We start from the raw sequence: 23094 nt of genomic DNA, 5'->3' as shown, positions 1-23094 counted from the left end.
AGCTGGGCCTCTCGGCTTTCGGCCACACCGTCCTGAATGCGCATGATATCGTCAGATCTCGGAAGCTAAACGGGGCAGGACCTGGTCAGTACTTGAATGTGAGACCTCCTGGAAATACCAGGTGCTGCAAGCTTTTACGTCTCCTGGGTAACTTTATCGTAGCTCTTAATACTCTCTTTCAGTCTGCAGGAGATATAATTGAAGAATTGTACACGTACCCGGCTACTTTCAACACCCTTCCTGCACTGATATTTTTCCCTCCATTTTTCTATTTTTGTTTTTTTTTCTTTTTGCTGGAAGTTCCGTCAATACCCGCCAACCTTTAAGAGACATCATGCAGCCTGGCCTTTCGGCTTGTGGCCACACCGTACTGAATGCACCCGATCTCGTCAGATCTCGGAAGCTAAACGGGGCAGGGCCTGGTCAGTACTTGGATGGGAGACCTCCTAGAAATACCAGGTGCTACAAGCTTTTTACGTCTCCTGGGTAACTTCATCGTAGCTCTTAATACTCTCTTTCTGTCTCCAGGAGATATAATTGAAGAATTGTACACGTACCCGGCTACTTTCAACACCCTTTGCTGCACTGGTATATTTCCCTCTATTTTTCTTTTTTTTTTTTGCTGGCAGTTCCGTCAATACCCGCCAGCCTTTAAGAGACATCATGCAGCCAGGCATCTCGGCTTGCGGCCACACCATCCTGAACTCGCCCGATCTCGTCAGATCTTGGAAGCTAAACGGGGCAGGACCTGGTCGGTACATGAATGTGAGACCTCCTGGAAATACCTGGTGCTGCAAGCTTTTACGTCTCCTGGGTAACTTTATCGTAGCTCTTAATACTCTCTTTCAGTCTGCAGGAGATATAAATGAAGAATTGTACACGTACCTGGCTACTTTCAACACCCTTTCCTGCACTGATATTTTTCCCTCCATTTTTCTATTTTTTTTTTTTTTTTTTTGCTGGAAATTCCGTCAATACCCGCCAGCCTTTAAGAGACTTCATGCAGCCAGGCATCTCGGCTTGCGGCCACACCGTCCTGAACGCGCCCGATCTCGTCAGATCTCGGAAGCTAAACGGGGCAGGACCTGGTCAGTACATGAATGTGAGACCTCCTGGAAATACCTGGTGCTGCAAGCTTTTACGTCTCCTGGGTAACTTTATCGTAGCTCTTAATACTCTCTATCTGTCTGGAGGAGATATAATTGAAGTATTGTACATGTACCCAGCTACTGTCAACACCATTTGCTGCACTGATATTTTTCCATCCATTTTTCTTTTTTTTTTTTTTTTTTTGCTGGAAGTTCCGTCAATACCCGCCAACCTTTAAGAGACATCATGCAGCCAGGCCTTTCGGCTTGTGGCCACACCGTCCTGAATGCGCCCGATCTCGTCAGATCTCGGAAGCTAAACGGGGCAGGACCTGGTCAGTACTTGGATGGGAGACCTCCTAGAAATACCAGGTGCTGCAAGCTTTTTACGTCTTCTGGGTAACTTCATCGTAGCTCTTAATACTCTCTTTCTGTTTCCAGGAGATATAATTGAAGAATTGTACACGTACCCGGCTACTTTCAACACCCTTTGCTGCACTGGTATATTTCCCTGTATTTTTCTTTTTTTTTTTTGCTGGCAGTTCCGTCAATACCCGCCAGCCTTTAAGAGACATCATGCAGCCAGGCATCTCGGTTTGCGGCCACACCATCCTGAACGCGCCCTATCTCGTCAGATCTCGGAAGCTAAACGGGGCAGGACCTGGTCAGTACATGAAAGTGAGACCTCCTGGAAATACCTAGTTCTGCAAGCTTTTACGTCTCCTGGGTAACTTTATCGTAGGTCTTAATACTCTCTCTCTGTCTGGAGGAGATATAATTGAAGTACTGTACACGTATCCAGCTACTGTCAACACCCTTTGCTGCACTGATATTTTTCCATCCATTTTTCTTTTTTCTTTTTTTTTTTTTTTTTTTTGCTGGAAGTTCCGTCAATACCCGCCAACCTTTAAGAGACATCATGCAGCCAGGCCTTTCGGCTTGTGGCCACACCGTCCTGAATGCGCCCGATCTCGTCAGATCTCGGAAGCTAAACGGGGCAGGGCCTGGTCAGTACTTGGATGGGAGACCTCCTAGAAATACCAGGTGCTGCAAGCCTTTTACGTCTCCTGGGTAACTTCATCGTAGCTCTTAATACTCTCTTTCTGTCTCCAGGAGATATAATTGAAGAATTGTACACGTACCCGGCTACTTTCAACACCCTTTCCTGCACTGATATTTTTCCCTCCATTTTTCTATTTTTCTTTTTTTTTTTGCTGGCAGTTCCGTCAATACCCGCCAACCTTTAAGAGACATCATGCAGCCAGGCCTCTTGGCTTGAGGCCACACCGTCCTGAAGACGCAAGATCTCGTCAGATATCGGAAGAAAAACTGGGCAGGGCCTGGTCAGTAATTTGATGGGTGACCTCCTGGAAATACCAGGTGCTGAAAGCTTTTTACATCTCCTGGGTAACTTCAGCGTAGCTCTTAATACTCTCATTCAGTCTGGAGGAGATATAATTGAAGAATTGTACATGTACCCGGCTACTTTCAACACCCTGTCCTGCACTGATATTTTTCCCTCCATTTTTCTATTTATTTATTTTTTATTTTTTGCTGGAAGTTCCGTCAATACCCGCCAGCCTTTAAGAGACGTCATGCAGCCAGGCATCTTGGCTTGCGGCCACACCTTCCTGAACGCGCCCGATCTCGTCAGATCTCGGAAGCTAACCGGGGCAGGGCCTGGTCAGTACTTGGATGGGAGACCTCCTAGAAATACCAGGTGCTGCAAGCTTTTTACGTCTCCTGGGTAACTTCATCATAGCTCTTAATACTCTCTTTCAGTCTGTAGGAGATATTATTGAAGAATTGTACACGTACCCGGCTACTTTCAAAACCCTTTGCTGCACTGATATTTTTCCCTCCATTTTTCTTTTTTCTTTTTTTTTTTGCTGGAAGTTCCGTCAATACCCGCCAGCCTTTAAGAGACGTCATGCAGCCAGGCATCTTGGCTTGCGGCCACACCTTCCTGAACGCGCCCGATCTCGTCAGATCTCGGAAGCTAACCGGGGCAGGGCCTGGTCAGTACTTGGATGGGAGACCTCCTAGAAATACCAGGTGCTGCAAGCTTTTTACGTCTCCTGGGTAACTTCATCATAGCTCTTAATACTCTCTTTCAGTCTGTAGGAGATATTATTGAAGAATTGTACACGTACCCGGCTACTTTCAAAACCCTTTGCTGCACTGATATTTTTCCCTCCATTTTTCTTTTTTCTTTTTTTTTTTGCTGGAAGTTCCGTCAATACCCGCCAGCCTTAAAGAGACATCATGCAGCTGGGCCTCTCGGCTTTCGGCCACACCGTCCTGAATGCGCATGATATCGTCAGATCTCGGAAGCTAAACGGGGCAGGACCTGGTCAGTACTTGAATGTGAGACCTCCTGGAAATACCAGGTGCTGCAAGCTTTTACGTCTCCTGGGTAACTTTATCGTAGCTCTTAATACTCTCTTTCAGTCTGCAGGAGATATAATTGAAGAATTGTACACGTACCCGGCTACTTTCAACACCCTTCCTGCACTGATATTTTTCCCTCCATTTTTCTATTTTTGTTTTTTTTTCTTTTTGCTGGAAGTTCCGTCAATACCCGCCAACCTTTAAGAGACATCATGCAGCCTGGCCTTTCGGCTTGTGGCCACACCGTACTGAATGCACCCGATCTCGTCAGATCTCGGAAGCTAAAAGGGGCAGGGCCTGGTCAGTACTTGGATGGGAGACCTCCTAGAAATACCAGGTGCTACAAGCTTTTTACGTCTCCTGGGTAACTTCATCGTAGCTCTTAATACTCTCTTTCTGTCTCCAGGAGATATAATTGAAGAATTGTACACGTACCCGGCTACTTTCAACACCCTTTGCTGCACTGGTATATTTCCCTCTATTTTTCTTTTTTTATTTTGCTGGCAGTTCCGTCAATACCCGCCAGCCTTTAAGAGACATCATGCAGCCAGGCATCTCGGCTTGCGGCCACACCATCCTGAACTCGCCCGATCTCGTCAGATCTTGGAAGCTAAACGGGGCAGGACCTGGTCGGTACATGAATGTGAGACCTCCTGGAAATACCTGGTGCTGCAAGCTTTTACGTCTCCTGGGTAACTTTATCGTAGCTCTTAATACTCTCTTTCAGTCTGCAGGAGATATAAATGAAGAATTGTACACGTACCTGGCTACTTTCAACACCCTTTCCTGCACTGATATTTTTCCCTCCATTTTTCTATTTTTTTTTTTTTTTTTTTGCTGGAAATTCCGTCAATACCCGCCAGCCTTTAAGAGACTTCATGCAGCCAGGCATCTCGGCTTGCGGCCACACCGTCCTGAACGCGCCCGATCTCGTCAGATCTCGGAAGCTAAACGGGGCAGGACCTGGTCAGTACATGAATGTGAGACCTCCTGGAAATACCTGGTGCTGCAAGCTTTTACGTCTCCTGGGTAACTTTATCGTAGCTCTTAATACTCTCTATCTGTCTGGAGGAGATATAATTGAAGTATTGTACATGTACCCAGCTACTGTCAACACCATTTGCTGCACTGATATTTTTCCATCCATTTTTCTTTTTTTTTTTTTTTTTTTGCTGGAAGTTCCGTCAATACCCGCCAACCTTTAAGAGACATCATGCAGCCAGGCCTTTCGGCTTGTGGCCACACCGTCCTGAATGTGCCCGATCTCGTCAGATCTCGGAAGCTAAACGGGGCAGGGCCTGGTCAGTACTTGGATGGGAGACCTCCTAGAAATACCAGGTGCTGCAAGCTTTTTACGTCTTCTGGGTAACTTCATCGTAGCTCTTAATACTCTCTTTCTGTTTCCAGGAGATATAATTGAAGAATTGTACACGTACCCGGCTACTTTCAACACCCTTTGCTGCACTGGTATATTTCCCTGTATTTTTCTTTTTTTTTTTTGCTGGCAGTTCCGTCAATACCCGCCAGCCTTTAAGAGACATCATGCAGCCAGGCATCTCGGTTTGCGGCCACACCATCCTGAACGCGCCCTATCTCGTCAGATCTCGGAAGCTAAACGGGGCAGGACCTGGTCAGTACATGAAAGTGAGACCTCCTGGAAATACCTAGTTCTGCAAGCTTTTACGTCTCCTGGGTAACTTTATCGTAGGTCTTAATACTCTCTCTCTGTCTGGAGGAGATATAATTGAAGTACTGTACACGTATCCAGCTACTGTCAACACCCTTTGCTGCACTGATATTTTTCCATCCATTTTTCTTTTTTCTTTTTTTTTTTTTTTTTTTTGCTGGAAGTTCCGTCAATACCCGCCAACCTTTAAGAGACATCATGCAGCCAGGCCTTTCGGCTTGTGGCCACACCGTCCTGAATGCGCCCGATCTCGTCAGATCTCGGAAGCTAAACGGGGCAGGGCCTGGTCAGTACTTGGATGGGAGACCTCCTAGAAATACCAGGTGCTGCAAGCTTTTTACGTCTCCTGGGTAACTTCATCGTAGCTCTTAATACTCTCTTTCTGTCTCCAGGAGATATAATTGAAGAATTGTACACGTACCTGGCTACTTTCAACACCCTTTGCTGCACTGGTATATTTCCCTCTATTTTTCTTTTTTTTTTTTGCTGGCAGTTCCGTCAATACCCGCCAGCCTTTAAGAGACATCATGCAGCCAGGCATCTCGGCTTGCGGCCACACCATCCTGAACGCGCCCTATCTCGTCAGATCTCGGAAGCTAAACGGGGCAGGACCTGGTCAGTACTTGAAAGTGAGACCTCCTGGAAATACCTAGTTCTGCAAGCTTTTACGTCTCCTGGGTAACTTTATCGTAGCTCTTAATACTCTCTCTCTGTCTGGAGGAGATATAATTGAAGTACTGTACACGTATCCAGCTACTGTCAACACCCTTTGCTGCACTGATATTTTTCCATCCATTTTTCTTTTTTCTTTTTTTCTTTTTTTTTTTTGCTGGAAGTTCATTCAATACCCGCCAACCTTTAAGAGACATCATGCAGCCAGGCCTTTCGGCTTGCGGCCACACCATCCTGAACGCGCCCGATCTCGTCAGATCTCGGAAGCTAAACGCGGCAGGACCTGGTCAGTACATGAAAGTGAGACCTCCTGGAAATACCTAGTGCTGCAAGCTTTTACGTCTCCTGGGTAACTTTATCGTAGCTCTTAATACTCTCTCTCTGTCTGGAGGAGATATTATTGAAGAATTGTACACGTACCCGGCTACTTTCAAAACCCTTTGCTGCACTGATATTTTTCCCTCCATTTTTCTTTTTTCTTTTTTTTTTTGCTGGAAGTTCCGTCAATACCCGCCAGCCTTAAAGAGACATCATGCAGCTGGGCCTCTCGGCTTTCGGCCACACCGTCCTGAATGCGCATGATATCGTCAGATTTCGGAAGCTAAACGGGGCAGGACCTGGTCAGTACATGAATGTGAGACCTCCTGGAAATACCTGGTGCTGCAAGCTTTTACGTCTCCTGGGTAACTTTATCGTAGCTCTTAATACTCTCTATCTGTCTGGAGGAGATATAATTGAAGTATTGTACACGTACCCAGCTACTGTCAACACCATTTGCTGCACTGATATTTTTCCATCCATTTTTCTTTTTTTTTTTTTTTTTTTGCTGGAAGTTCCGTCAATACCCGCCAACCTTTAAGAGACATCATGCAGCCAGGCCTTTCGGCTTGTGGCCACACCGTCCTGAATGCGCCCGATCTCGTCAGATCTCGAAAGCTAAACGGGGCAGGGCCTGGTCAGTACTTGGATGGGAGACCTCCTAGAAATACCAGGTGCTGCAAGCTTTTTACGTCTCCTGGGTAACTTCATCGTAGCTCTTAATACTCTCTTTCTGTCTCCAGGAGATATAATTGAAGAATTGTACACGTACCCGGCTACTTTCAACACCCTTTGCTGCACTGATATTTCTCCCTCCATTTTTCTTTTTTTTTTTTTTTTTTTGCTGGAAGTTCCGTCAATACCCACCAGCCTAAAGAGACATCATGCAGCCGGGCCTCTTGGCTTTCGGCCACACCGTCCTGAACGCGCCCGATATCGTCAGATCTCGGAAGGTAAAAGGGGCAGGGCCTGGTCAGTACTTGGATGGGTGACCTCCTGGAAATGCCAGGTGCTGCAAGCTTTTTACGTCTCCTGGGTAACTTCATCGTAGCTCTTAATACTCTCTTTCTGTCTGGAGGAGATATAATTGAAGAATTGTACACGTACCCGGCTACTTTCAAAACCCATTACTGCACTGATATTTTTCCCTCCATTTTTCTTTTTCTTTTTTTTCTTTTTTTTTTTTGCTGGAAGTTCCGTCAATACCCGCCAACCTTTAAGAGACATCATGCAGCCAGGCCTTTCGGCTTGTGGCCACACCGTCCTGAATGCGCCCGATCTTGTCAGATCTCGGAAGCTAAACGGGGCAGGGCCTGGTCAGTACTTGGATGGGAGACCTCCTAGAAATACCAGGTGCTGCAAGCTTTTTACGTCTCCTGGGTAACTTCATCGTAGCTCTTAATACTCTCTTTCTGTCTCCAGGAGATATAATTGAAGAATTGTACACGTACCCGGCTACTTTCAACACCCTTTGCTGCACTGATATTTCTCCCTCCATTTTTCTTTTTTTTTTTTTTTTTTTGCTGGAAGTTCCGTCAATACCCACCAGCCTAAAGAGACATCATGCAGCCGGGCCTCTTGGCTTTCGGCCACACCGTCCTGAACGCGCCCGATATCGTCAGATCTCGGAAGGTAAAAGGGGCAGGGCCTGGTCAGTACTTGGATGGGTGACCTCCTGGAAATGCCAGGTGCTGCAAGCTTTTTACGTCTCCTGGGTAACTTCATCGTAGCTCTTAATACTCTCTTTCTGTCTGGAGGAGATATAATTGAAGAATTGTACACGTACCCGGCTACTTTCAAAACCCATTACTGCACTGATATTTTTCCCTCCATTTTTCTTTTTCTTTTTTTTTTTTTTTTTTTTTGCTGGAAGTTCCGTCAATACCCGCCAACCTTTAAGAGACATCATGCAGCCAGGCCTCTCGGCTTGCGGCCACACCGTCCTGAATTCCCCCGATCTCGTCAGAACTCGGAAGCTAAACGGGGCATGGCTTGGTCAGTACTTGGATGGGAGACCTCCTAGAAATACCAGGTGCTGCAAGCCTTTTACGTCTCCTGGGTAACTTCATCGTAGCTCTTAATACTCTCTTTCTGTGTCCAGGAGATATAATTGAAGAATTGTACACGTACTAGGCTACTTTCAACACCCTTTGCTGCACTGATATTTTCCCTCCATTTTTCTTTTTATTTTATTTTTTTGCTGGAAGTTCCGTCAATATCCGCCAGCCTTTAAGAGACATCATGCAGCCAGGCCTCTTGGCTTGTAGTCACACCGTCCTGAACGCGCCCGATCATATCAGATTTCGGAAGCTAAACGGGGCAGGGCCTGGTCAGTACTTGGATGTGTGACCTCCTGGAAATACCAGGTGCTGCAAGCTTTTTACGTCTCCTGGGTAACTTCATCGTAGCTCTTAAAACTCTCTTTCTGTCTCCAGGAGATATAATTGAAGAATTGTACACGTACCCGGCTACTTTCAACACCCTTTGCTGCACTGGTATATTTCCCTCTATTTTTCTTTTTTTTTTTTGCTGGCAGTTCCGTCAATACCCGCCAACCTTTAAGAGACATCATGCAGCCAGGCATCTCGGCTTGCGGCCACACCATCCTGAACGCGCCCGATCTCGTCAGATCTCGGAAGCTAAATGGGGCATGGCCTGGTCAGTACTTGGATGGGAGACCTCCTAGAAATACCAGGTGCTGCAAGCTTTTACGTCTCCTGGGTAACTTTATCGTAGCTCTTAATACTCTCTATCTGTCTGGAGGAGATATAATTGAAGTACTGTACACGTACCCAGCTACTGTCAACATCCTTTGCTGCACTGATATTTTTCCATCCATTTTTCTTTTTTTTTTTGCTGGCAGTTCCGTCAATACCCGCCAGCCTTAAAGAGACATGATGCAGCTGGGCCTCTCGGCTTTCGGCCACACCGTCCTGAATGCGCATGATATCGTCAGATCTCGGAAGCTAAACGGGGCAGGACCTGGTCAGTACTTGAATGTGAGACCTCCTGGAAATACCAGGTGCTGCAAGCTTTTACGTCTCCTGGGTAACTTTATCGTAGCTCTTAATATTCTCTTTCAGTCTGCAGGAGATATAATTGAAGAATTGTACACGTACCCGGCTACTTTCAACACCCTTTCCTGCAGTGATATTTTTCCCTCCATTTTTCTATTTTTTTTTTTTTTTCTTTTTGCTGGAAGTTCCGTCAATACCCGCCAACCTTTAAGAGACATCATGCAGCCAGGCCTTTCGGCTTGTGGCCACACCGTCCTGAATGCGCCCGATCTCGTCAGATCTCGGAAGCTAAACGGGGCAGGGCCTGGTCAGTACTTGGATGGGAGACCTCCTAGAAATACCAGGTGCTGCAAGCTTTTTACGTCTCCTGGGTAACTTCATCGTAGCTCTTAATACTCTCTTTCTGTCTCCAGGAGATATAATTGAAGAATTGTACACGTACCCGGCTACTTTCAACACCCTTTGATGCACTGGTATATTTCCCTCTATTTTTCTTTTTTTTTTTTTGCTGGCAGTTCCGTCAATACCCGCCAACCTTTAAGAGACATCATGCAGCCAGGCCTTTCGGCTTGTGGCCACACCGTCCTGAATGCGCCTGATCTCGTCAGATCTCGGAAGCTAAACGGGGCAGGGCCTGGTCAGTACTTGGATGGGAGACCTCCTAGAAATACCAGGTGCTGCAAGCTGTTTACGTCTCCTGGGTAACTTCATCGTAGCTCTTAATACTCTCTCTCTGTCTGGAGGAGATATAATTGAAGTATTGTACATGTATCCAGCTACTGTCAACACCCTTTGCTGCCCTGATATTTTTCCATCCATTTTTCTTTTTTCTTTTTTTATATTTTTTTTTTGCTGGAAGTTCCGTCAATACCCGCCAACCTTTAAGAGACATCATGCAGCCAGGCCTTTCGGCTTGTGGCCACACCGTCCTGAATGCGCCTGATCTCGTCAGATCTCGGAAGCTAAACGGGGCAGGGCCTGGTCAGTACTTGGATGGGAGACCTCCTAGAAATACCAGGTGCTGCAAGCTTTTTACGTCTCCTGGGTAACTTCATCGTAGCTCTTAATACTCTCTCTCTGTCTGGAGGAGATATAATTGAAGTATTGTACACGTATCCAGCTACTGTCAACACCCTTTGCTGCACTGATATTTTTCCATCCATTTTTCTTTTTTCTTTTTTTATATTTTTTTTTTGCTGGAAGTTCCGTCAATACCCGCCAACCTTTAAGAGACATCATGCAGCCAGGCATCTCGGCTTGCGGCCACACCATCCTGAAGACGCAAGATCTCGTCAGATCTCGGAAGAAAAACTGGGCAGGGCCTGGTCAGTAATTGGATGGGTGACCTCCTGGAAATACCAGGTGCTGAAAGCTTTTTACATCTCCTGGGTAACTTCAGCGTAGCTCTTAATACTCTCATTCAGTCTGGAGGAGATATAATTGAAGAATTGTACATGTACCCGGCTACTTTCAACACCCTGTCCTGCACTGATATTTTTCCCTCCATTTTTCTATTTATTTATTTTTTATTTTTTGCTGGAAGTTCTGTCAATACCCGCCAGCCTTTAAGAGACATCATGCAGGCAGGCCTCTTGGCTTGTGGCCACACCGTCCTGAACACGCCCGATCTCGTCAGATCTCGGAAGCTAAACGGGGCAGGGCCTCGTCAGTACTTGGATGGGTGACCTCCTGGAAATACCAGGTGCTGCAAGCTTTTTACGTCTCCTGGGTAACTTCATCGTAGCTCTTAATACTCTCTTTCTGTCTCCAGGAGATATAATTGAAGAATTGTACACGTACCCGGCTACTTTCAACACCCTTTGCTGCACTGGTATATTTCCCTCTATTTTTCATTTTTTTTTTTGCTGGCAGTTCCGTCAATACCCGCCAGCCTTTAAGAGACATCATGCAGCCAGGCATCTCGGCTTGCGGCCACACCATCCTGAACGCGCCCGATCTCGTCAGATCTCGGAAGCTAAACGGGGCAGGACCTGGTCAGTACATGAAAGTGAGACCTCCTGGAAATACCTAGTTCTGCAAGCTTTTACGTCTCCTGGGTAACTTTATCGTAGCTCTTAATACTCTCTCTCTGTCTGGAGGAGATATAATTGAAGTATTGCACACGTATCCAGCTACTGTCAACACCCTTTGCTGCACTGATATTTTTCCATCCATTTTTCTTTTTTCTATTTTTTTTTTTTTTTTTTGCTGGAAGTTCCGTCAATACCCGCCAACCTTTAAGAGACATCATGCAGCCAGGCCTTTCGGCTTGTGGCCACACCATCCTGAATGCGCCCGATCTCGTCAGATCTCGGAAGCTAAACGGGGCAGGGCCTCGTCAGTACTTGGATGGGTGACCTCCTGGAAATACCAGGTGCTGCAAGCTTTTTACGTCTCCTGGGTAACTTCATCGTAGCTCTTAATACTCTCTTTCTGTCTCCAGGAGATATAATTGAAGAATTGTACACGTACCCGGCTACTTTCAACACCCTTTGCTGCACTGGTATATTTCCCTCTATTTTTCATTTTTTTTTTTGCTGGCAGTTCCGTCAATACCCGCCAGCCTTTAAGAGACATCATGCAGCCAGGCATCTTGGCTTGCGGCCACACCATCCTGAACGCGCCCGATCTCGTCAGATCTCGGAAGCTAAACGGGGCAGGACCTGGTCAGTACATGAAAGTGAGACCTCCTGGAAATACCTAGTTCTGCAAGCTTTTACGTCTCCTGGGTAACTTTATCGTAGCTCTTAATACTCTCTCTCTGTCTGGAGGAGATATAATTGAAGTATTGCACACGTATCCAGCTACTGTCAACACCCTTTGCTGCACTGATATTTTTCCATCCATTTTTCTTTTTTCTATTTTTTTTTTTTTTTTTTGCTGGAAGTTCCGTCAATACCCGCCAACCTTTAAGAGACATCATGCAGCCAGGCCTTTCGGCTTGTGGCCACACCGTCCTGAATGCGCCCGATCTCGTCAGATCTCGGAAGCTAAACGGGGCAGGGCCTCGTCAGTACTTGGATGGGTGACCTCCTGGAAATACCAGGTGCTGCAAGCTTTTTACGTCTCCTGGGTAACTTCATCGTAGCTCTTAATACTCTCTTTCTGTCTCCAGGAGATATAATTGAAGAATTGTACACGTACCCGGCTACTTTCAACACCCTTTGCTGCACTGGTATATTTCCCTCTATTTTTCATTTTTTTTTTGCTGGCAGTTCCGTCAAGACCCGCCAGCCTTTAAGAGACATCATGCAGCCAGGCATCTCGGCTTGCGGCCACACCATCCTGAACGCGCCCGATCTCGTCAGATCTCGGAAGCTAAACGGGGCAGGACCTGGTCAGTACATGAAAGTGAGACCTCCTGGAAATACCTAGTTCTGCAAGCTTTTACGTCTCCTGGGTAACTTTATCGTAGCTCTTAATACTCTCTCTCTGTCTGGAGGAGATATAATTGAAGTATTGCACACGTATCCAGCTACTGTCAACACCCTTTGCTGCACTGATATTTTTCCATCCATTTTTCTTTTTTCTATTTTTTTTTTTTTTTTTTGCTGGAAGTTCCGTCAATACCCGCCAGCCTTTAAGAGACATCATGCAGCCAGGCCTTTCGGCTTGTGGCCACACCGTCCTGAATGCGCCCGATCTCGTCAGATCTCGGAAGCTAAACGGGGCAGGGCCTGGTCAGTACTTGAATGTGAGACCTCCTGGAAATACCAGGTGCTGCAAGCTTTTACGTCTCCTGGGTAACTTTATCGTAGCTCTTAATATTCTCTTTCAGTCTGCAGGAGATATAATTGAAGAATTGTACACGTACCCGGCTACTTTCAACACCCTTTCCTGCAGTGATATTTTTCCCTCCATTTTTCTATTTTTTTTTTTTTTTCTTTTTGCTGGAAGTTCCGTCAATACCCGCCAACCTTTAAGAGACATCATGCAGCCAGGCCTTTCGGCTTGTGGCCACACCGTCCTGAATGCGCCCGATCTCGTCAGATCTCGGAAGCTAAACGGGGCAGGGCCTGGTCAGTACTTGGATGGGAGACCTCCTAGAAATACCAGGTGCTGCAAGCTTTTTACGTCTCCTGGGTAACTTCATCGTAGCTCTTAATACTCTCTTTCTGTCTCCAGGAGATATAATTGAAGAATTGTACACGTACCCGGCTACTTTCAACACCCTTTGCTGCACTGGTATATTTCCCTCTATTTTTCTTTTTTTTTTTTTGCTGGCAGTTCCGTCAATACCCGCCAACCTTTAAGAGACATCATGCAGCCAGGCCTTTCGGCTTGTGGCCACACCGTCCTGAATGCGCCTGATCTCGTCAGATCTCGGAAGCTAAACGGGGCAGGGCCTGGTCAGTACTTGGATGGGAGACCTCCTAGAAATACCAGGTGCTGCAAGCTGTTTACGTCTCCTGGGTAACTTCATCGTAGCTCTTAATACTCTCTCTCTGTCTGGAGGAGATATAATTGAAGTATTGTACACGTATCCAGCTACTGTCAACACCCTTTGCTGCCCTGATATTTTTCCATCCATTTTTCTTTTTTCTTTTTTTATATTTTTTTTTTGCTGGAAGTTCCGTCAATACCCGCCAACCTTTAAGAGACATCATGCAGCCAGGCCTTTCGGCTTGTGGCCACACCGTCCTGAATGCGCCTGATCTCGTCAGATCTCGGAAGCTAAACGGGGCAGGGCCTGGTCAGTACTTGGATGGGAGACCTCCTAGAAATACCAGGTGCTGCAAGCTTTTTACGTCTCCTGGGTAACTTCATCGTAGCTCTTAATACTCTCTCTCTGTCTGGAGGAGATATAATTGAAGTATTGTACACGTATCCAGCTACTGTCAACACCCTTTGCTGCACTGATATTTTTCCATCCATTTTTCTTTTTTCTTTTTTTATATTTTTTTTTTGCTGGAAGTTCCGTCAATACCCGCCAACCTTTAAGAGACATCATGCAGCCAGGCATCTCGGCTTGCGGCCACACCATCCTGAAGACGCAAGATCTCGTCAGATCTCGGAAGAAAAACTGGGCAGGGCCTGGTCAGTAATTGGATGGGTGACCTCCTGGAAATACCAGGTGCTGAAAGCTTTTTACATCTCCTGGGTAACTTCAGCGTAGCTCTTAATACTCTCATTCAGTCTGGAGGAGATATAATTGAAGAATTGTACATGTACCCGGCTACTTTCAACACCCTGTCCTGCACTGATATTTTTCCCTCCATTTTTCTATTTATTTATTTTTTATTTTTTGCTGGAAGTTCTGTCAATACCCGCCAGCCTTTAAGAGACATCATGCAGCCCGGCCTCTTGGCTTGTGGCCACACCGTCCTGAACACGCCCGATCTCGTCAGATCTCGGAAGCTAAACGGGGCAGGGCCTCGTCAGTACTTGGATGGGTGACCTCCTGGAAATACCAGGTGCTGCAAGCTTTTTACGTCTCCTGGGTAACTTCATCGTAGCTCTTAATACTCTCTTTCTGTCTCCAGGAGATATAATTGAAGAATTGTACACGTTCCCGGCTACTTTCAACACCCTTTGCTGCACTGGTATATTTCCCTCTATTTTTCATTTTTTTTTTTGCTGGCAGTTCCGTCAATACCCGCCAGCCTTTAAGAGACATCATGCAGCCAGGCATCTCGGCTTGCGGCCACACCATCCTGAACGCGCCCGATCTCGTCAGATCTCGGAAGCTAAACGGGGCAGGACCTGGTCAGTACATGAAAGTGAGACCTCCTGGAAATACCTAGTTCTGCAAGCTTTTACGTCTCCTGGGTAACTTTATCGTAGCTCTTAATACTCTCTCTCTGTCTGGAGGAGATATAATTGAAGTGTTGCACACGTATCCAGCTACTGTCAACACCCTTTGCTGCACTGATATTTTTCCATCCATTTTTCTTTTTTCTATTTTTTTTTTTTTTTTTTGCTGGAAGTTCCGTCAATACCCGCCAACCTTTAAGAGACATCATGCAGCCAGGCCTTTCGGCTTGTGGCCACACCGTCCTGAATGCGCCCGATCTCGTCAGATCTCGGAAGCTAAACGGGGCAGGGCCTCGTCAGTACTTGGATGGGTGACCTCCTGGAAATACCAGGTGCTGCAAGCTTTTTACGTCTCCTGGGTAACTTCATCGTAGCTCTTAATACTCTCTTTCTGTCTCCAGGAGATATAATTGAAGAATTGTACACGTACCCGGCTACTTTCAACACCCTTTGCTGCACTGGTATATTTCCCTCTATTTTTCATTTTTTTTTTTGCTGGCAGTTCCGTCAATACCCGCCAGCCTTTAAGAGACATCATGCAGCCAGGCATCTCGGCTTGCGGCCACACCATCCTGAACGCGCCCGATCTCGTCAGATCTCGGAAGCTAAACGGGGCAGGACCTGGTCAGTACATGAAAGTGAGACCTCCTGGAAATACCTAGTTCTGCAAGCTTTTACGTCTCCTGGGTAACTTTATCGTAGCTCTTAATACTCTCTCTCTGTCTGGAGGAGATATAATTGAAGTATTGCACACGTATCCAGCTACTGTCAACACCCTTTGCTGCACTGATATTTTTCCATCCATTTTTCTTTTTTCTATTTTTTTTTTTTTTTTTTGCTGGAAGTTCCGTCAATACCCGCCAACCTTTAAGAGACATCATGCAGCCAGGCCTTTCGGCTTGTGACCACACCGTCCTGAATGCGCCCGATCTCGTCAGATCTCGGAAGCTAAACGGGGCAGGGCCTGGTCAGTACTTGGATGGGAGACCTCCTAGAAATACCAGGTGCTGCAAGCTTTTTACGTCTTCTGGGTAACTTCATCGTAGCTCTTAATACTCTCTTTCTGTCTCCAGGAGATATAATTGAAGAATTGTACACGTACCCGGCTACTTTCAACACCCTTTGCTGCACTGGTATATTTCCCTCTATTTTTCTTTTTTTTTTTTGCTGGCAGTTCCGTCAATACCCGCCAGCCTTTAAGAGACGTCATGCAGCCAGGCATCTCGGCTTGCGGCCACACCATCCTGAACGCGCCCGATCTCGTCAGATCTCGGAAGCTAACGGGGCAGGGCCTGGTCAGTACTCGGATGGGAGACCTCCTAGAAATACCAGGTGCTGCAAGCTTTTTACGTCTCCTGGGTAACTTCATCATAGCTCTTAATACTCTCTTTCAGTCTGTAGGAGATATTATTGAAGAATTGTACACGTACCCGGCTACTTTCAAAACCCTTTGCTGCACTGATATTTTTCCCTCCATTTTTCTTTTTTCTTTTTTCTTTTGCTGGAAGTTCCGTCAATACCCGTCAGCCTTAAAGAGACATCATGCAGCTGGGCCTCTCGGCTTTCGGCCACACCGTCCTGAATGCGCATGATATCGTCAGATTTCGGAAGCTAAACGGGGCAGGACCTGGTCAGTACTTGAATGTGAGACCTCCTGGAAATACCAGGTGCTGCAAGCTTTTTACATCTCCTGGGTAACTTCAGCGTAGCTCTTAATACTCTCATTCAGTCTGGAGGAGATATAATTGAAGAATTGTACATGTACCCGGCTACTTTCAACACCCTTTCCTGCACTGATATTTTTCCCTCCATTTTTCTATTTTTTTTTTTTTTTTTTTTTGCTGGAAGTTCCGTCAATACCCGCCAACCTTTAAGAGACATCATGCAGCCAGGCATCTCGGCTTGTGGCCACACCGTCCTGAATGCGCCCGATCTCGTCAGATCTCGGAAGCTAAACGGGGCAGGGCCTGGTCAGTACTTGGATGGGAGACCTCCTAGAAATACCAGGTGCTGCAAGCTTTTTACGTCTCCTGGGTAACTTCATCGTAGCTCTTAATACTCTCTTTCTGTCTCCAGGAGATATAATTGAAGAATTGTACACGTACCCGGCTACTTTCAACACCCTTTGCTGCACTGGTATATTTCCCTCTATTTTTCTTTTTTTTTTTTGCTGGCAGTTCCGTCAATACCCGCCAGCCTTTAAGAGACGTCATGCAGCCAGGAATCTCGGCTTGCGGCCACACCATCCTGAACGCGCCCGATCTCGTCAGATCTCGGAAGCTAACGGGGCAGGGCCTGGTCAGTACTTGGATGGGAGACCTCCTAGAAATACCAGGTGCTGCAAGCTTTTTACGTCTCCTGGGTAACTTCATCATAGCTCTTAATACTCTCTTTCAGTCTGTAGGAGATATTATTGAAGAATTGTACACGTACCCGGCTACTTTCAAAACCCTTTGCTGCACTGATATTTTTCCCTCCATTTTTCTTTTTTCTTTTTTCTTTTGCTGGAAGTTCCGTCAATACCCGCCAGCCTTAAAGAGACATCATGCAGCTGGGCCTCTCGGCTTGCGGCCACACCGTCCTGAATTCGCCCGATCTCGTCAGAACTCGGAAGCTAAACGGGGCATGGCTTGGTCAGTACTTGGATGGGAGACCTCCTAGAAATACCAGGTGCTGCAAGCCTTTTACGTCTCCTGGGTAACTTCATCGTAGCTCTTAATACTCTCTTTCTGTGTCCAGGAGATATAATTGAAGAATTGTACACGTACTAGGCTACTTTCAACACCCTTTGCTGCACTGATATTTTCCCTCCATTTTTCTTTTTATTTTATTTTTTTGCTGGAAGTTCCGTCAATATCCGCCAGCCTTTAAGAGACATCATGCAGCCAGGCCTCTTGGCTTGTAGTCACACCGTCCTGAACGCGCCCGATCATATCAGATTTCGGAAGCTAAACGGGGCAGGGCCTGGTCAGTACTTGGATGTGTGACCTCCTGGAAATACCAGGTGCTGCAAGCTTTTTACGTCTCCTGGGTAACTTCATCGTAGCTCTTAAAACTCTCTTTCTGTCTCCAGGAGATATAATTGAAGAATTGTACACGTACCCGGCTACTTTCAACACCCTTTGCTGCACTGGTATATTTCCCTCTATTTTTCTTTTTTTTTTTTGCTGGCAGTTCCGTCAATACCCGCCAACCTTAAAGAGACATCATGCAGCTGGGCCTCTCGGCTTTCGGCCACACCGTCCTGAATGCGCATGATATCGTCAGATCTCGGAAGCTAAACGGGGCAGGACCTGGTCAGTACTTGAATGTGAGACCTCCTAGAAATACCAGGTGCTGCAAGCCTTTTACGTCTCCTGGGTAACTTCATCGCAGCTCTTAATACTCTCTTTCTGTCTGGAGGAGATATAATTGAAGAATTGTACACGTACCCGCCTACTTTCAAAACCCATTACTGCACTGATATTTTTCCCTCCATTTTTCTTTTTCTTTTTTTTTTTTTTTTTTTTTGCTGGAAGTTCCGTCAGTACCCGCCAACCTTTAAGAGACATCATGCAGCCAGGCCTCTCGGCTTGCGGCCACAACGTCCTGAATGCGCCCGATCTCGTAAGATCTCGGAAGCTAAACGGGGCAGGGCCTGGTCAGTACTGGGATGGGAGACCTCCTAGAAATACCAGGTGCTGCAAGCCTTTTACGTCTCCTGGGTAACTTCATCGTAGCTCTTAATACTCTCTTTCTGTCTCCAGGAGATATAATTGAAGAATTGTACACGTACTAGGCTACTTTCAACACCCTTTGCTGCACTGATATTTTTCCCTCCATTTTTCTTTTTATTTTATTTTTTTGCTGGAAGTTCCGTCAATATCCGCCAGCCTTTAAGAGACATCATGCAGCCAGGCCTCTTGGCTTGTAGTCACACCGTCCTGAACGCGCCCGATCATATCAGATTTCGGAAGCTAAACGGGGCAGGGCCTGGTCAGTACTTGGATGTGTGACCTCCTGGAAATACCAGGTGCTGCAAGCTTTTTACGTCTCCTGGGTAACTTCATCGTAGCTCTTAAAACTCTCTTTCTGTCTCCAGGAGATATAATTGAAGAATTGTACACGTACCCGGCTACTTTCAACACCCTTTGCTGCACTGGTATATTTCCCTCTATTTTTCTTTTTTTTTTTGCTGGCAGTTCCGTCAATACCCGCCAGCCTTTAAGAGACATCATGCAGCCAGGCATCTCGGCTTGCGGCCACACCATCCTGAACGCGCCGGATCTCGTCAGATATCGGAAGCTAAACGGGGCAGGACCTGGTCAGTACATGAATGTGAGACCTCCTGGAAATACCTCGTGCTGCAAGCTTTTACGTCTCCTGTGTAACTTTATCGTAGCTCTTAATACTCTCTATCTGTCTGGAGGAGATATAATTGAAGTATTGTACACGTATCCAGCTACTGTCAACACCCTTTGCTGCACTGGTATTTCTCCCTCCATTTCTCTTTTTTTTTTTTGCTGGATGTTCCGTCAAAACCCGCCAACCATTAAGAGACATCATGCAGCCCGGCCTCTTGGCTTGCAGCCACACCGTCCTGAACGCCCCCGATCTCATCAGATCTTGGAATTTAAACGGGGCAGGGCCTGGTCAGTACTTGGATGGGTGACCTCCTGGAAATGCCAGGTGCTGCAAGCTTTTTACGTCCCCTGGGTAACTTCATCGTAGCTCTTAATACTCTCTTTCACTCTGGAGGAGATATAATTGAAGTATTGTACACGTACCCGGCTACTTTCAACAGCCTTTGCTGCACTGATATTTCTCCCTCCATTTTTCTTTTTTTTTTTTTTTTTTTGCTGGAAGTTCCGTCAATACCCACCAGCCTAAAGAGACATCATGCAGCCAGGCTTCTTGGCTTTCGGCCACACCGTCCTGAACGCACCCGATATCGTCAGATCTTGACAGGTAAAAGGGGCAGGGCCTGGTCAGTACTTGGATGGGTGACCTCCTGGAAATACCTGGTGCTGCAAGCTTTTTTGTCTTCTGGGTAACTTCATCGTAGCTCTTAGTACTCTCTTTCTGTCTGGAGGAGATATAATTGAAGTATTGTACACGTACACGGCTACTTTCAACAGCCTTTGCTGCACTGATATTTTTCCCTCCATTTTCCTTTTTTTTTTTTGCTGGAAGTTCGTCAATATCCGCCAACCTTTAAGAGACATCATGCAGCCAGGCCTCTCGGCTTGTGGCCACACCGTCCTGAATGCGCCCGATCTCGTAAGATCTCGGAAGGTAAAAGGGGCAGGGCCTGGTCAGTACTTGGATGGGTGACCTCCTGGAAAAACCTGGTGCTGCAAGCTTTTTTGTCGCCTGGGTAACTTCATCGTAGCTCTTAATACTCTCTTTCTGTCTGGAGGAGACATAATTGAAGTATTGTACACGTACCCAGCTACTGTCAACACCCTTTGCTGCACTGATATTTTCCCATCCATTTTTCTTTTTTTTTTTTTTTTTGCTGGAAGTTCCGTCAATACCCACCAACCTTTAAGAGACATCATGCAGCCCAGCCTCTTGGCTTGCAGCCACACCGTCCTGAACGCCCCCGATCTCATCAGATCTTGGAATTTAAACGGGGCAGGGCCTGGTCAGTACTTGGATGGGTGACCTCCTGGAAATGCCAGGTGCTGCAAGCTTTTTCGTCTCCTGGGTAACTTCATCGTAGCTCTTAATACTCTCTATCTGTCTGGAGGAGATATAATTGAAGTATTGTACACGTACCCAGCTACTGTCAACACCCTTTGCTGCACTGATATTTTTCCATCCATTTTTCTTTTTTGTTTTTTTTTTTGCTGGAAGTTCCGTCAATACCCGCCAACCTTTAAGAGACATCATGCAGCCAGGCTTCTCGGCTTGCGGCCACACCGTCCTGAATGCGCCCGATCTCGTCAGATCTCGGAAGCTAAACGGGGCAGGGCCTGGTCAGTACTTGGATGGGAGACCTCCTGGAAATGCCAGGTGCTGCAAGCCTTTTACGTCTCCTGGGTAACTTCATCGTAGCTCTTAATACTCTCTTTCTGTCTCTAGGAGATATAATTGAAGAATTGTACACGTACTAGGCTACTATTAAAACACCCTTTGCTGCACTGATATTTTTCCCTCCATTTTTCTTTTTATTTTATTTTTTTCCTGGAAGTTCCGTCAATATCCGCCAGCCTTTAAGAGACATCATGCAGCCAGGCCTCTTGGCTTGTAGTCACACCGTCCTGAACGCGCCCGATCATATCAGATTTCGGAAGCTAAACGGGGCAGGGCCTGGTCAGTACTTGGATGTGTGACCTCCTGGAAATACCAGGTGCTGCAAGCTTTTTACGTCTCCTGGGTAACTTCATCGTAGCTCTTAAAACTCTCTTTCTGTCTCCAGGAGATATAATTGAAGAATGGTACACGTACCCGGCTACTTTCAACACCCTTTGCTGCACTGGTATATTTCCCTCTATTTTTCTTTTTTTTTTTTGCTGGCAGTTCCGTCAATACCCGCCAGCCTTTAAGAGACATCATGCAGCCAGGCATCTCGGCTTGCGGCCACACCATCCTGAACGCGCCCGATCTCGTCAGATCTCGGAAGCTAAACGGGGCAGGACCTGGTCAGTACATGAATGTGAGACCTCCTTGAAATACCTCGTGCTGCAAGCTTTTACGTCTCCTGGGTAACTTTATCGTAGCTCTTAATACTCTCTATCTGTCTGGAGGAGATATAATTGAAGTACTGTACACGTACCCAGCTACTGTCAACATCCTTTGCTGCACTGATATTTTTCCATCCATTTTTCTTTTTTTTTTTTTTTGCTGGAAGTTCCGTCAATACCCGCCAACCTTTAAGAGACATCATGCAGCCAGGCCTCTCGGCTTGTGGCCACACCGTCCTGAACGCGCCCGATCTCGTAAGATCTCGAAAGCTAAATGGGGCAGGACCTGGTTAGTACATGAATGTGAGACCGCCTGGAAATACCTAGTGCTGCAAGCTTTTACGTCTCCTGGGTAACTTCATCGTAGCTCTTAATACTCTCTATCTGTCTGGAGGAGATATAATTGAAGAATTGTACATGTACCCGGCTACTTTCAACACCCTTTGCTGCACTGATATTTTTCCCTCCCTTTTTCTATTTTTTTTTTTTTTTTTTTTTGCTGGAAGTTCCGTCAATACTTGCCAGCCTTTAAGAGACATCATGCAGCCAGGTCTCTTGGCTTGCGGCCACACCGTCCTGAACGCGCCTGATCTCATCATATCTCGGAAGCTAAACGGGGCAGGGTCTGGCCAGTACTTGGTTGGGTGACCTACTGGAAATACCAGGTGCTGCAAGCTTTTTACGTCTCCTGGGTAACTTCATCGTAGCTCTTAATACTCTCTTTCAGTCTGGAGGAGATATTATTGAAGAATTGTACACGTACCCGGCTACTTTCAACAGCCTTTGCTGCACTGATATTTCTCCCTCCATTTTTCTTTTTTTTTTTTTTTTTTGCTGGAAGTTCCGTCAATATCCGCCAGCCTTTAAGAGACATCATGCAGCCAGGCCTCTTGGCTTGTAGTCACACCGTCCTGAACGCGCCCGATCATATCAGATTTCGGAAGCTAAACGGGGCAGGGCCTAGTCAGTACTTGGATGTGTGACCTCCTGGAAATACCAGGTGCTGCAAGCTTTTTACGTCTCCTGGGTAACTTCATCGTAGCTCTTAAAACTCTCTTTCTGTCTCCAGGAGATATAATTGAAGAATTGTACACGTACCCGGCTACTTTCAACACCCTTTGCTGCACTGGTATATTTCCCTCTATTTTTTTTTTTTTTTTTTGCTGGAAGTTCCGTCAATACCCGCCAACCTTTAAGAGACATCATGCAGCCAGGCCTCTCGGCTTGTGGCCACACCGTCCTGAACGCGCCCGATCTAGTAAGATCTCGAAAGCTAAACGGGGCAGGACCTGGTCAGTACTTGGATGTGTGACCTCCTGGAAATACCAGGTGCTGCAAGCTTTTTACGTCTCCTGGGTAACTTCATCGTAGCTCTTAGTACTCTCTTTCTGTCTGGAGGAGATATAATTGAAGTATTGTACACGTACACGGCTACTTTCAACAGCCTTTGCTGCACTGATATTTCTCCCTCCATTTTTCTTTTTTTTTTTTGCTGGAAG

At 46.4% G+C, this 23094-nt stretch overlaps 23 non-coding genes and 41 pseudogenes across 23 annotated transcripts; all 64 read left to right on the top strand.

The window, feature by feature from the left end:
• Nucleotides 1-14: 14 nt before the first annotated feature.
• On the top strand, nt 15-133 carry LOC136737830 (uncharacterized; annotated as a pseudogene).
• A 219-nt stretch (nt 134-352) lies between these two features.
• LOC136737433 (5S ribosomal RNA) lies at nt 353-471 on the top strand. The gene has a single exon (XR_010812393.1). It is a non-coding gene; the product is annotated as a 5S ribosomal RNA (ribosomal RNA).
• A 210-nt stretch (nt 472-681) lies between these two features.
• On the top strand, nt 682-800 carry LOC136737744 (uncharacterized; annotated as a pseudogene).
• A 218-nt stretch (nt 801-1018) lies between these two features.
• On the top strand, nt 1019-1137 carry LOC136737602 (uncharacterized; annotated as a pseudogene).
• A 216-nt stretch (nt 1138-1353) lies between these two features.
• On the top strand, nt 1354-1472 carry LOC136737432 (5S ribosomal RNA). Its single transcript, XR_010812392.1, has one exon. It is a non-coding gene; the product is annotated as a 5S ribosomal RNA (ribosomal RNA).
• A 553-nt stretch (nt 1473-2025) lies between these two features.
• On the top strand, nt 2026-2144 carry LOC136737565 (5S ribosomal RNA). Its single transcript, XR_010812448.1, has one exon. It is a non-coding gene; the product is annotated as a 5S ribosomal RNA (ribosomal RNA).
• A 557-nt stretch (nt 2145-2701) lies between these two features.
• LOC136737852 (5S ribosomal RNA) lies at nt 2702-2820 on the top strand. Its single transcript, XR_010812475.1, has one exon. It is a non-coding gene; the product is annotated as a 5S ribosomal RNA (ribosomal RNA).
• Nucleotides 2821-3036: 216 nt separating this feature from the next.
• Nucleotides 3037-3155, top strand: LOC136737840 (5S ribosomal RNA). Its single transcript, XR_010812474.1, has one exon. It is a non-coding gene; the product is annotated as a 5S ribosomal RNA (ribosomal RNA).
• Nucleotides 3156-3371: 216 nt separating this feature from the next.
• On the top strand, nt 3372-3490 carry LOC136737828 (uncharacterized; annotated as a pseudogene).
• Nucleotides 3491-3709: 219 nt separating this feature from the next.
• Nucleotides 3710-3828, top strand: LOC136737551 (uncharacterized; annotated as a pseudogene).
• Nucleotides 3829-4038: 210 nt separating this feature from the next.
• Nucleotides 4039-4157, top strand: LOC136737743 (uncharacterized; annotated as a pseudogene).
• A 218-nt stretch (nt 4158-4375) lies between these two features.
• LOC136737601 (uncharacterized) lies at nt 4376-4494 on the top strand (annotated as a pseudogene).
• Nucleotides 4495-4710: 216 nt separating this feature from the next.
• Nucleotides 4711-4829, top strand: LOC136737875 (5S ribosomal RNA). The gene has a single exon (XR_010812496.1). It is a non-coding gene; the product is annotated as a 5S ribosomal RNA (ribosomal RNA).
• Nucleotides 4830-5382: 553 nt separating this feature from the next.
• LOC136737679 (5S ribosomal RNA) lies at nt 5383-5501 on the top strand. Its single transcript, XR_010812459.1, has one exon. It is a non-coding gene; the product is annotated as a 5S ribosomal RNA (ribosomal RNA).
• Nucleotides 5502-5711: 210 nt separating this feature from the next.
• LOC136737823 (uncharacterized) lies at nt 5712-5830 on the top strand (annotated as a pseudogene).
• Nucleotides 5831-6054: 224 nt separating this feature from the next.
• Nucleotides 6055-6173, top strand: LOC136737782 (uncharacterized; annotated as a pseudogene).
• A 550-nt stretch (nt 6174-6723) lies between these two features.
• Nucleotides 6724-6842, top strand: LOC136737452 (5S ribosomal RNA). Its single transcript, XR_010812411.1, has one exon. It is a non-coding gene; the product is annotated as a 5S ribosomal RNA (ribosomal RNA).
• A 216-nt stretch (nt 6843-7058) lies between these two features.
• Nucleotides 7059-7177, top strand: LOC136737709 (uncharacterized; annotated as a pseudogene).
• A 225-nt stretch (nt 7178-7402) lies between these two features.
• LOC136737464 (5S ribosomal RNA) lies at nt 7403-7521 on the top strand. The gene has a single exon (XR_010812423.1). It is a non-coding gene; the product is annotated as a 5S ribosomal RNA (ribosomal RNA).
• Nucleotides 7522-7737: 216 nt separating this feature from the next.
• Nucleotides 7738-7856, top strand: LOC136737708 (uncharacterized; annotated as a pseudogene).
• Nucleotides 7857-8081: 225 nt separating this feature from the next.
• On the top strand, nt 8082-8200 carry LOC136737572 (uncharacterized; annotated as a pseudogene).
• A 215-nt stretch (nt 8201-8415) lies between these two features.
• On the top strand, nt 8416-8534 carry LOC136737634 (uncharacterized; annotated as a pseudogene).
• A 210-nt stretch (nt 8535-8744) lies between these two features.
• On the top strand, nt 8745-8863 carry LOC136737550 (uncharacterized; annotated as a pseudogene).
• Nucleotides 8864-9071: 208 nt separating this feature from the next.
• On the top strand, nt 9072-9190 carry LOC136737827 (uncharacterized; annotated as a pseudogene).
• Nucleotides 9191-9410: 220 nt separating this feature from the next.
• Nucleotides 9411-9529, top strand: LOC136737668 (5S ribosomal RNA). The gene has a single exon (XR_010812458.1). It is a non-coding gene; the product is annotated as a 5S ribosomal RNA (ribosomal RNA).
• Nucleotides 9530-9740: 211 nt separating this feature from the next.
• Nucleotides 9741-9859, top strand: LOC136737438 (5S ribosomal RNA). The gene has a single exon (XR_010812398.1). It is a non-coding gene; the product is annotated as a 5S ribosomal RNA (ribosomal RNA).
• A 225-nt stretch (nt 9860-10084) lies between these two features.
• Nucleotides 10085-10203, top strand: LOC136737437 (5S ribosomal RNA). The gene has a single exon (XR_010812397.1). It is a non-coding gene; the product is annotated as a 5S ribosomal RNA (ribosomal RNA).
• A 225-nt stretch (nt 10204-10428) lies between these two features.
• LOC136737738 (uncharacterized) lies at nt 10429-10547 on the top strand (annotated as a pseudogene).
• A 221-nt stretch (nt 10548-10768) lies between these two features.
• On the top strand, nt 10769-10887 carry LOC136737470 (5S ribosomal RNA). Its single transcript, XR_010812428.1, has one exon. It is a non-coding gene; the product is annotated as a 5S ribosomal RNA (ribosomal RNA).
• Nucleotides 10888-11097: 210 nt separating this feature from the next.
• On the top strand, nt 11098-11216 carry LOC136737798 (uncharacterized; annotated as a pseudogene).
• Nucleotides 11217-11440: 224 nt separating this feature from the next.
• Nucleotides 11441-11559, top strand: LOC136737449 (5S ribosomal RNA). Its single transcript, XR_010812409.1, has one exon. It is a non-coding gene; the product is annotated as a 5S ribosomal RNA (ribosomal RNA).
• A 210-nt stretch (nt 11560-11769) lies between these two features.
• LOC136737797 (uncharacterized) lies at nt 11770-11888 on the top strand (annotated as a pseudogene).
• Nucleotides 11889-12112: 224 nt separating this feature from the next.
• LOC136737454 (5S ribosomal RNA) lies at nt 12113-12231 on the top strand. The gene has a single exon (XR_010812413.1). It is a non-coding gene; the product is annotated as a 5S ribosomal RNA (ribosomal RNA).
• A 209-nt stretch (nt 12232-12440) lies between these two features.
• On the top strand, nt 12441-12559 carry LOC136737796 (uncharacterized; annotated as a pseudogene).
• A 224-nt stretch (nt 12560-12783) lies between these two features.
• On the top strand, nt 12784-12902 carry LOC136737510 (uncharacterized; annotated as a pseudogene).
• Nucleotides 12903-13122: 220 nt separating this feature from the next.
• LOC136737655 (5S ribosomal RNA) lies at nt 13123-13241 on the top strand. Its single transcript, XR_010812456.1, has one exon. It is a non-coding gene; the product is annotated as a 5S ribosomal RNA (ribosomal RNA).
• Nucleotides 13242-13452: 211 nt separating this feature from the next.
• Nucleotides 13453-13571, top strand: LOC136737435 (5S ribosomal RNA). Its single transcript, XR_010812395.1, has one exon. It is a non-coding gene; the product is annotated as a 5S ribosomal RNA (ribosomal RNA).
• A 225-nt stretch (nt 13572-13796) lies between these two features.
• LOC136737434 (5S ribosomal RNA) lies at nt 13797-13915 on the top strand. Its single transcript, XR_010812394.1, has one exon. It is a non-coding gene; the product is annotated as a 5S ribosomal RNA (ribosomal RNA).
• A 225-nt stretch (nt 13916-14140) lies between these two features.
• LOC136737736 (uncharacterized) lies at nt 14141-14259 on the top strand (annotated as a pseudogene).
• Nucleotides 14260-14480: 221 nt separating this feature from the next.
• LOC136737469 (5S ribosomal RNA) lies at nt 14481-14599 on the top strand. Its single transcript, XR_010812427.1, has one exon. It is a non-coding gene; the product is annotated as a 5S ribosomal RNA (ribosomal RNA).
• Nucleotides 14600-14809: 210 nt separating this feature from the next.
• On the top strand, nt 14810-14928 carry LOC136737793 (uncharacterized; annotated as a pseudogene).
• A 224-nt stretch (nt 14929-15152) lies between these two features.
• Nucleotides 15153-15271, top strand: LOC136737453 (5S ribosomal RNA). The gene has a single exon (XR_010812412.1). It is a non-coding gene; the product is annotated as a 5S ribosomal RNA (ribosomal RNA).
• A 210-nt stretch (nt 15272-15481) lies between these two features.
• LOC136737792 (uncharacterized) lies at nt 15482-15600 on the top strand (annotated as a pseudogene).
• Nucleotides 15601-15824: 224 nt separating this feature from the next.
• Nucleotides 15825-15943, top strand: LOC136737456 (5S ribosomal RNA). The gene has a single exon (XR_010812415.1). It is a non-coding gene; the product is annotated as a 5S ribosomal RNA (ribosomal RNA).
• A 210-nt stretch (nt 15944-16153) lies between these two features.
• LOC136737525 (uncharacterized) lies at nt 16154-16271 on the top strand (annotated as a pseudogene).
• Nucleotides 16272-16827: 556 nt separating this feature from the next.
• LOC136737644 (5S ribosomal RNA) lies at nt 16828-16946 on the top strand. The gene has a single exon (XR_010812455.1). It is a non-coding gene; the product is annotated as a 5S ribosomal RNA (ribosomal RNA).
• Nucleotides 16947-17156: 210 nt separating this feature from the next.
• LOC136737484 (uncharacterized) lies at nt 17157-17274 on the top strand (annotated as a pseudogene).
• A 216-nt stretch (nt 17275-17490) lies between these two features.
• LOC136737559 (uncharacterized) lies at nt 17491-17609 on the top strand (annotated as a pseudogene).
• Nucleotides 17610-17824: 215 nt separating this feature from the next.
• Nucleotides 17825-17943, top strand: LOC136737632 (uncharacterized; annotated as a pseudogene).
• Nucleotides 17944-18153: 210 nt separating this feature from the next.
• Nucleotides 18154-18272, top strand: LOC136737845 (uncharacterized; annotated as a pseudogene).
• A 225-nt stretch (nt 18273-18497) lies between these two features.
• LOC136737512 (uncharacterized) lies at nt 18498-18616 on the top strand (annotated as a pseudogene).
• Nucleotides 18617-18832: 216 nt separating this feature from the next.
• LOC136737631 (uncharacterized) lies at nt 18833-18951 on the top strand (annotated as a pseudogene).
• Nucleotides 18952-19160: 209 nt separating this feature from the next.
• LOC136737822 (uncharacterized) lies at nt 19161-19279 on the top strand (annotated as a pseudogene).
• A 209-nt stretch (nt 19280-19488) lies between these two features.
• On the top strand, nt 19489-19607 carry LOC136737495 (uncharacterized; annotated as a pseudogene).
• Nucleotides 19608-19823: 216 nt separating this feature from the next.
• Nucleotides 19824-19942, top strand: LOC136737785 (uncharacterized; annotated as a pseudogene).
• Nucleotides 19943-20150: 208 nt separating this feature from the next.
• On the top strand, nt 20151-20269 carry LOC136737527 (uncharacterized; annotated as a pseudogene).
• Nucleotides 20270-20483: 214 nt separating this feature from the next.
• Nucleotides 20484-20602, top strand: LOC136737493 (uncharacterized; annotated as a pseudogene).
• A 215-nt stretch (nt 20603-20817) lies between these two features.
• Nucleotides 20818-20936, top strand: LOC136737868 (5S ribosomal RNA). The gene has a single exon (XR_010812490.1). It is a non-coding gene; the product is annotated as a 5S ribosomal RNA (ribosomal RNA).
• A 218-nt stretch (nt 20937-21154) lies between these two features.
• Nucleotides 21155-21273, top strand: LOC136737630 (uncharacterized; annotated as a pseudogene).
• Nucleotides 21274-21483: 210 nt separating this feature from the next.
• Nucleotides 21484-21602, top strand: LOC136737731 (uncharacterized; annotated as a pseudogene).
• Nucleotides 21603-21814: 212 nt separating this feature from the next.
• Nucleotides 21815-21933, top strand: LOC136737804 (uncharacterized; annotated as a pseudogene).
• A 220-nt stretch (nt 21934-22153) lies between these two features.
• On the top strand, nt 22154-22272 carry LOC136737646 (uncharacterized; annotated as a pseudogene).
• A 216-nt stretch (nt 22273-22488) lies between these two features.
• Nucleotides 22489-22607, top strand: LOC136737699 (uncharacterized; annotated as a pseudogene).
• Nucleotides 22608-22817: 210 nt separating this feature from the next.
• LOC136737694 (uncharacterized) lies at nt 22818-22936 on the top strand (annotated as a pseudogene).
• Nucleotides 22937-23094: the final 158 nt, after the last annotated feature.

Source organism: Amia ocellicauda, unplaced genomic scaffold (assembly GCF_036373705.1).
Source record: "Amia ocellicauda isolate fAmiCal2 unplaced genomic scaffold, fAmiCal2.hap1 HAP1_SCAFFOLD_54, whole genome shotgun sequence".
Lineage (NCBI taxonomy): Eukaryota > Metazoa > Chordata > Actinopteri > Amiiformes > Amiidae > Amia > Amia ocellicauda.
Note: the sequence above shows the minus strand (reverse complement) of the source record. Positions and strands in the feature narration are given on the sequence as shown.